The 8,894-nt window shown below is 36.0% G+C and overlaps 1 protein-coding gene across 3 annotated transcripts in view; it reads right to left on the reverse strand.

Annotated features, from left to right (window-relative positions):
* A1cf (APOBEC1 complementation factor) overlaps positions 1-7,152 on the reverse strand; it is a 76,487-nt gene extending 69,335 nt beyond the window's left edge. For 2 of the 3 annotated variants that reach the window (XM_015498883.2, XM_015498882.2), the window contains exon 1: positions 7,046-7,152. The gene's annotated coding sequence lies outside the window, so the exon portion shown is untranslated. The remainder of the gene's footprint in view (positions 1-7,045) is intronic. The other variant, XM_048807447.1, reaches the window with a different exon arrangement.
* Between the last annotated feature and the right edge of the window lie 1,742 nt (positions 7,153-8,894).

Raw genomic sequence — 8,894 nt, forward strand, 5'->3', positions numbered from 1 at the left:
ATTTCTCAGCCACCTTATTCCAATCTAAAAACTATCCTCTACAGTTTCATCTCACAGCATCTCTAATAACCATTTTCTTCTATTACAGCATTTTGTTATCAAACAGAAATGTGATGGGAATAATAGCTACAATAGCTAAGAGTGATGCACACTTGCTTGGTATTATTCTAAGAACTTCATATTTAATATCTGATCTACTTCTTGAAACACTCCCAACTTTAACATAAGTAAAAACAAGCACAAACAAGGTAAGTAACTTGTTTAGGATCACACAATAGCAAATGGTGGGGACAGAATTTGAACCTAGGCATTTTGGGTCTGGAATCTTCTACTTTAACATACATTCTGTTTCTGTCTGCCATTCCAGCACTAACCATCATTGGGCTTTAGAGAAGACTTTACAATTCTGAGTTACTGAATTATTATATAGAAAATATTTGATTTTTATGGCTTGTTTCTGAAAAGGCAAATAAAATGAATTTCTAGGTGTTATAGCTTTTCCCCTTAGACTATCTTCAGGGGCCATATAATGGCATTCCCCGGGTGATTCCAGCTCACCAGTGCACTGGTGTTAAGTACCTATTACAATTAGGAGATGACACAGAGGAATTAGAATCTGGTATGATGCTCAAATGACTTTAATAATAAATCAAAATTATTTAATAAGTATATTCTGCCTCAAAGGTCAAACAAATACCTGCCATTCCAGACCCTTATATCACTCTCTGGTTACCCTTGGTAACCTGTGTTCCACTTTTCCCCTTCCCTGTCATTAGAACTGAACTTCTGAGCACCAATCCCACAATGCTTTGCCAACTTTGTTAATCTGCCCAGTGATTTTAGGTTGAAGTGTCCCCATCACTTACATCCTGTATCCCACCTAATTTATATTTTAACAATGAAATACAATCTTGTATTTTAACAAGAAACTTCTGGAAATTAACTCATTATTATCCTAAGCCTATTATTCTGGCTGGTGGAAATGCTTTTTGGGAGCACCTGAGTCTTAATTTAAAGCTCCAAATTAGGTCAGTCTAATATGGGACTTTGCTAGCAGACATGGACCTAGCAGCCCAGATATTTTTCCCCTGAGGAGAAGGTTTGTCCTCTAGTTGGGAGGTGCTGTGTCCTCTTTAGACACTAAGAGAGTTTAGATGAGGAAGCCAAGCCCTTCAAGACAATTATTTGTATGTTCAGCAATGTCTCCAGGGCAGATCCTGTACTATATCCACAACACCCCTGCCTGCACATGTCTCCTCTGTCATTTGAACCTGTCTCCCAAGTCACAAAATGGGCTTCAATAGAATTAATAGAATCTTTTAATACTCTATATGTGTAATAAGAATTGTAATGCATTCTGCTGTCATGTATTTTAAAAAATAAAATCAATTAAATAAAAAAAAGAATCTTTTAATAGAATGTCTGTGTCAGTCTGTGGTGTGGGTATAGAAAGGAGGGAGGGATTTAAGGTAGATTTCCTCTTAATCATGGAGGTCCTACTAATATTGTGTCCTATAATTTATGTAGATAATCAGGTTGATTGCTGCTGGGTGCAGCAGTGTATGCCTGTAATCCTGGCAACTTGGGAGGCTGAGGTAGGAGGATCCAAAGTTAGAATAACTTAGTAACTCAGTAACTCAGTGGGGCACTAAGCAACTTAGCAAGACCCTATTCCCCCCACCCAAAAAAATTAGATAAAATAAAATAAAATTGAAAAGTCGGGGTTTTAGCTCAGTAATAAAGCACCCCTCTGTTCATTCCTAGTACAAAAAAAAAAGTGCAGTGGGAGGTGCTGTAATGGCTAGGCCCCACATGAGGGTTGAAGTTTTGCATTTGATTTCTTATCCTAATCAAAAGTGCTTTCTATTCTTGGGAAATTCACTTAGCTCTTCACTCTGCCAGGAGATCTTACAGTTTCTTTCTGTTACCAAGCCTCAATGCTTTTTAGTATTCCATCTGTCCTTGGTTTGCAGGGTGGTGCTGTGATTCACTCCTGCCTCCACTACTTATTAGCTTGTTAGTTTGAGAAGGTTAACTATATCCCTAAGCCTTAGCTTCTTGGTTGGAAAAATGACATAACAGTAGAATCCAGTTTATAGGAGGAATAAATGAGTTCACTAATGTGCCCTGGCACCTGGCCAAAGCTAGATGAGAATGTTCAAGTTATTATTAATATCATTATCAGTACTATATGGTTAATTAATTGGTTGGGAATAAATGCCCAGATCACGGGGGGCTGGTTGGTCCTATTAAGTCTGGGATGGACATCTCTGTGTGCCAGCACATTTTCCCCTGCCCCTCTGCCATGGAATCAGATTCTGATTTCTAACTTCTACTGCAAATAATGAAAGGCATCAGGATCTAAGTATATCTAATAAGCCATTTTACTTCATGGTGAGTTTCTAGCAGAAAAGATAAGCACTAAACAGAATCCCAATAAAAGAGATAAATAGTAGAACACTAAAGATACTATAAATGAAACACAATTGCATGAGTACATAATGCTTCACCAGTCCCCTGAAAGCCTGTTTATGATCACTCCTTCACTTCTTTCACTGGATATTATAGTATCTGGACTGGCTTTCGTCTTTTCAGGGATGTTTTCTTCATGGACTCTTTTTTCTCTTACATCACTATGGACACTATGTACTCTCTTCATTGTTTCATTTAGCATCTTGATTGAGCAAGAGATAAGTTAGTGTTCAGTAGTGTAGTTGAAGGCCCATCACATCATCAGCACTATGCTACATACACAGAGGAGGCAAGAGTATCTTCCAATTCACTAGTTTTGTATACGTGGGATGATGAAAAAATGGACTCAGGTAACTTAAAGTAAAGGCATACTACGTTTAGAAAGAAACTTGGCATTAAAAAGTCCATATAAATTCTTCTGTATGAAATACTTTAATAAACTAGAATATTCTATGGAAATAAGCTACTAAAGTAGTTAATTCTACTACTTAGATCAAATGTTCTTTAAATCAATTGGGCATCCCAAAACAATGATTAGTTTTTAATTGTTGGAGGAAGGGAAGACATTACTACATAATTGAAAGGGGGATTTTATAGAATTACAAGCCAGTTTGCTCACTTAGACATTCAGTCTGGCCAAATTGTCATGTGCTAATTCTCTTTAGTCGTATCATTTACTGGAGCAGAACACTGCACACAATTGTGCAAAGTAGAGGGAGTTATCTTCCATCCTCATCACTACTTTCCTCCTAACTTTACCAGAGACAAAACAAGCAAACCTGGAAGATGTTTTCCAAATGATTTCTAATACCTGTATACACAAAATTTCACCAATATATATATGGAAATCACAAAGGAGAAGCTTAGCTTATATGCCTTTAAAAATCAACTGAAGAGCTGAAGATACCAGGATATTTTAGAGAAAACTAATTTTTTTTACAAAAGAAAATGCAGTTGTCTCTATAAATCTGTAGTTTCCCCATCTACAAATTACACTGTGGGTTGAAAATATTTGGAAAAAAAATTGCACCTGTACTGAACATATGCAGACTTCTATCTTGAACAATATTCCTCAAACAATACAATATAACAACTATTTAATAGCATCTACATTGCATTAAGTGTAACAAGTGGAAATGATTTAAGTGCAAGGGGGATATGTGTAGACTCTATGCAAACATTATGCCATTTTATATAAGATACTGGAGCATCTGAAGATTTTTGGTGCCCATCAGGGGTCCTGGAACCAATCCCTTGGGTTAAGAAGGACATTATATTTTAATTTTTGATTTGCATTAACCAAACACATGCAATGCAAAATTTTAGTTTATTACGGTAAAAATTCTAAATTGTGTTTAAACTGATTGGAATGAGTTTGATGGCATAAAATTATAAACTAACTTTACTGATCCAATTGGTAGTAAATATTTGTTAATAATAACTGCCTGGATTCATAGTTTCAGGCCGAGGAGCAGATGAAATTAGATTTCTAATACAAGGCTTTAACAGTGAGAATAGGGCTCCTTTTTCAACCACTTTTCCTGGGGGAGTTTGGACTGTTAGAACTGCACTTTACAGGAGCCTGGTTACTGTTTCCATGAATAAGATAAAATGGTGTTTATCCTCTGTCGATCAATACTGTCTTGTTTGAACTTATTGAGTCATTTAGAGACACATAAGGTAATGAAAGCCATTGTGCAATAGTACCCAAAGTACTACCCTGCTTTCTAAGAGATGACAGTATTTTTAAAAAAATCTTTATTTTATTTATTTATTATTATTTTTATGGGGTTCTGAGGATCAAAGCCAGTGCCTCACTCTTGCTAGGCAAGTGCTCTACCACTGAGTTACAACTCCAGCCCTGAAATGACAGTATTTTAAAAGATAGCTACTATGACAGAATTTTAACATCAACTGACTGTGTGATGAAATGAGTATACACTTTTACCAGAGTGTCCTGTGGGTTTGAGCAAAAAGTATGCTGGGCTTTGGGAGTTTTGAGCAACATTCTCTAAAATAAAACTATACACTGTGTGTGCTAATATTTAAAAAAATTAAGGTTGTTTCTCTGAATAAATGGAATAGGATCTGCAATCATTCAAAACTTCATCATTTACATAGTTTTCTATTTTAATAGAATTGTTTTGACAAAAAAGAACTATTAGGTAAGTTCAAACATTAGTAAAAACCAATGATAAGTTTTAGGAAGTTATTCTGGAGATTGGTACAAATAGGGAAACAGAAAGGGAAGAGAGCTTTACTGAATTCCTAAGCTCCAGGGACTGTGCTTAACTATTTTGCTTTATCATTTTATTTCATTGTCCCAAAATTCTGTGGAGTAGATTTTATACCCATTCCACATTTGAGGAATCTAAGACTCAAGAAAGTCAAATAATATGCACAAATTTATATGCCTAAGAGAATTTGGGAACTAGCATTCTGACCAGCTTTGTCTGGAGAAAAGTCCAGTGTTCTTTATGAAAAGCTTCTCAGCCAGGCATAGCTGATGGAAAATGGAGAATGTAAGGACCTTAGACATATTTGACTGCCATAACTTCAAAAGTGATGATTTCAATTGATTCTGGCTGCTATGAATGCCAGGCATGAGCTATAAAAATGATTTATTCTTCCTTAATCTCTGTTCCAAGGAATAGCAGTTCTGAGAAGCATCAATAAATATTCCTGGAAGAAGATACTCTGTTGTCCAGTTTAGGAAACAAAACACTTCCTACTCTCTTGGTTATGCACAATGAATGGACCTATTTACACACATAGCAAATCCCCCACACTTGTGTAAATGGCTCCCTATCAGTGCTCTGGAGTAAGACCACCTGGCTGGGGGAGCCGTCAATTGCTAAGTGAGTGACAGTAAGCCTTAGGTAAATTGTCTGTAACTCAGTTTTGTCATGATAGTGTCTACCTCATCTGGTTGTTCTGAGAATAACATGAGATAAATGTATGGAGAGTGCTTGGAACTGCATTTAACAATATGGTACTTATTTAATGTTATTACTCAAAAGACTCATATATCAAATAGTAAGAAGGACACTTTAACACCATATCCTCAACTTATTTGACTATGGAGTTGCTTTTTTGTGCTACACTTATTAACCATTCAGTACAGTGTAGGACATGTTGATATTTGAAATACTTCAAAACTAACTTGGTATTAGCCCTGCTGGAAATGACAAAGTAGTCAGTGATTTTTAGATATATTGTGTCATAATGTCTGCCCATAACAACTTATTTCTTTTTCTTGCCAACTATCCTTTCACTTCCCTTACACTTGATAAATAATAAATTGGAGCAGTGAAATGTACAAAACGTCTAAAATGGGTAGTATCAATGTTGTTCCAGAAAACATCCTTAAGAATGACCCCTGCAAGTCATTTCTTTATTGCTCTGTATTTAACTGGAGAAAGTCTTACTGCTTTGACAAGTAAGTGATTTCACTTCTTTTCGCAGATCTATCCTCCCACTGGGCCTTCCATCATGTTATAAAGAGTGCTTCAGGCCAATGCAACACACTTTTGATGCTCCTAAGTTATAAATGGAGTAAGACTTAAGAGTGTATATTTTGCAAAGTATTAATCCTATAAATATACATATAATATTGCATTCTTCATCTTCTTGAAGATACACAATGTTCAATGAGAATTCTTTTAATAAAGAAACTTGTCTATTTAACTATTTTGGAACTTAACTTGGGTAATCATAAAACAAAAGTGTTTCAATTAAAGAGTTGAGGAGATTTCTGGTAGGAATGGAATAATCCTGTTAAATGCCGTGATGGGTTTCTTTCTTCAGAGCACATCATGTTCTGGTTGTGAATCATCTTTTTTGGGGGTGAACAAAATGATAACATAAAAATATATCCACCACAGTGCAGTTGTCCAAACTGTGGAAACTATCTAATAATTAGCCACTCCAAGGTTGAATTTTAACACACAAATGTCAGTAATTTTCCATAACTGTTTTTGTTTTCTTTTTTGCTAGAATCAAAAGCAAATAGTTTAGGGCATTCTTTTGGTTAGCAGGGTAATGGCAGAGGAAATAGCAAGAATTCACCACAAGGTTTTCTTTTTTTTATGGTAGTGTAGTGAAGGAGATAATTGAATTCATTAAGTCTAAAATATGATAGGAATTATGACCTGTACAGAGAACTCCGAATCTGCCAGGGATGTTACTATTATTTTTCCTGTTAATTACATTTCTGTTTCCAGGGTCCTTGGACCAGGACAGGAAGTCCACCACAGCTCTCCATGATGTCTGGCTAGAGCTAAATAAACTTCTCAGAGCATTCTAGCACTCTTGACCCCACAGTCCTGAGCTACTTTTGTTTTAGATCAAGGAGCAAAACATAGCAGCCATCTCCTTCTGAGATCATGTGACCATTCCAATATATTATTTTGTTTTCATTTCATTTTGTTATTGTAAAAGCAAACTGGATTTTTTTTTCCCTGATTAGGTTTAGGAATAGAAGACAGTAAAAGCTGTTTTCATGCATCCTCACTAGTACCACAATGCACAGTTTCCGAATTGAAATACAGAAAACAAAACGTGTGGACCATACCTGAGTAATTTCAGAGATCCCCACCTGGAGAAGTTTCCTTGATTATGGCGAATTCAACGTGTCACTCCGGTTATGTTCTAATCGTCATATCAAACTCCAAAGGTTCAGTGGCTTTAGGTTTGGTTTACAATTCCTGGGAGTTAAACTTTAACTCGCCCTGTCTCTTGCATCCATGCAGCCCTTTGACCAGATAATTGGGTCACTACAACCCAAACCGAATCTACAAAACTACTCTTCTTTCTTGTTTGCAAAACTGAAATGTATTTTGCATTAAAAAACATTGGGGTAAACAGTCTTTGAAGGGATTTTATTGACTTAAATATTTAAAAAGTAGAACTCACTGCAATTTGGGTAACTAAGCTTTACTTCATCTGAGTTTCCTTGTGTTTTTTTTTTTTTTTTTTTTTTTTACTATGCCAAAGTGATATTAAGGCTAAGGCAATTTAGGAGAATATTCCTTTGTTTTATGGTTTTTCTATCACTGTATTACATGAGTGAAGTGCAGTGTTTTAGGTCAAGTATGTGGATAGATGTTGGCTTACAAACTGAACATACACAAAGCATTTACATAACCAGGTGGACAGGTAAAGGCCAGATGGGGTTGAGGAAAATGTTCTTCCTTTTATGCAAGCTGCTCATTCATATTTTGAGAGGGCTCCATCTCTGAGAAAGCATAACAATCAACTGCACACTGGGGTTATGGGTGATGCTATTGTTCATTTGTGAAATCTCAGTGGTAACTGTGTTTCTTAAGGAGTAGAGAAATGGAATTTTAAAAGATATACTCTACCTACTAAATTCTCTAGTTAAGGCTTCATTCTGTAGAGGAAATCCTGAAAGGTAAAAGGCCACTTAAAAGAAAAAAAAATAATAATAAGAAAAGCTGAAACCTCCTAATTTTGAATAAATATTGGTTTAAGAGTTGTGAACCACGGGCTCCAAAAGTAGAATTAGAAGATCATCTCATTTGGAGTTTAATTTTCTAGGAACAAACTATTAAGAGAACATTTTGTTTATAGAAAAATACAGAACCAGCAATTCTTCTATAATATAGACAGAGGAAGACGTACCAGTTAAGCATATCTATGATTATACAAAGTGGAGATAAAAGAATGCTAGTTCTGCCTACAGTTTTCAGTTCTCAAATATGAGAAAAACTTTTTTGATTTACCTAATCTTTTCCCAATGCAATGCATATCAGGGCCTAACAAAAGCACCCTTTAATTGTTTTGCCTTATAATTGTGTTCTTGGAGTGAGAGGTAGGGAAGCATTCATGTCCCATCCGGCCAGACAGTTATTTGAGGGTCATATCCTTCTACTTCCTCAGAGTAGATCCCTTCACCAAGCAATATTATTGGTTTTTCCAGGGAAAGTTCAGCCTAGGTTTGAATGATTCCCAAATGAATGGGGAATTCTTATTTTGAGTTTGGTCTGACATATTCACATGTCAAGAGTGACATTCCTGGGAGGGTTTCCTTAATTGCTTTATTTGGTTGGTTGCCTGGATAGTGATAAGTGGAGAGGAAGGAAAAAAAAAAAGGAAAGTTGAGACTTTTAGGTTTCTGATAGAAACAGCAAAATATAACAGGTAAAATAGTGAGCTCTACAGAGGATCCTTGACTTACACTGGGTTACTTCCCAATAAACCCACTATAAGTTGAAAATACCTTAAGTTGATTTTGCATTTAATATACTTAACCTACAGAACATCATAGACTAGTGACATGATGCAGTGGGGAGTGGTGGTTTGTCCCCTTCTGACTGCATGGCTGACTGGGAGCTGTAGCTTACTACCACTGCCTAGTATCACGAGAGAGTGTGCTATGGCAAATCACTAGCCCAGGAAAA

The sequence above is a fragment of the Marmota marmota genome, unplaced genomic scaffold (genome assembly GCF_001458135.2).
Source record: "Marmota marmota marmota unplaced genomic scaffold, marMar, whole genome shotgun sequence".
Taxonomy (NCBI): Eukaryota; Metazoa; Chordata; class Mammalia; order Rodentia; family Sciuridae; genus Marmota; species Marmota marmota.